This window comes from Primulina huaijiensis, unplaced genomic scaffold (genome assembly GCF_012295235.1).
Source record: "Primulina huaijiensis isolate GDHJ02 unplaced genomic scaffold, ASM1229523v2 scaffold42769, whole genome shotgun sequence".
NCBI classification, from domain to species: domain Eukaryota; kingdom Viridiplantae; phylum Streptophyta; class Magnoliopsida; order Lamiales; family Gesneriaceae; genus Primulina; species Primulina huaijiensis.
In genome coordinates this window covers 1,599-1,956 of record NW_027360300.1, presented here as the reverse complement: position 1 = coordinate 1,956, position 358 = coordinate 1,599, and positions in this window count along the sequence as shown.

Genomic DNA, 358 nt, shown 5'->3' with positions numbered 1-358 from the left:
ATATATATATATATATATATAATTTCTATATTTATCTTATTTTAATCTTTAATTTCTACTAGTCCCTACCTTCCAAATCTCACATTTTCTTCCTGGAAACAGTACTTGTACAATGTATCGTGTAAGCGATGACGGGTGATTTGATGGAAGCAAGGAAATAATTATAATTTGATAAAAATGGATTAACTTTGTCGAAGAATAAATTTCACTTCTGACAAATAACTATTAATTTAATAAAAAAAATTAAACGAGCAAAATTCTCGAGCTTTTTAACCGTTTACACAAAATTCTATAATAGTTTAATAAATTAAAATAAAGAAAAAATGACTTGTAAAATTAACGTGTCACGCCTCTTCAA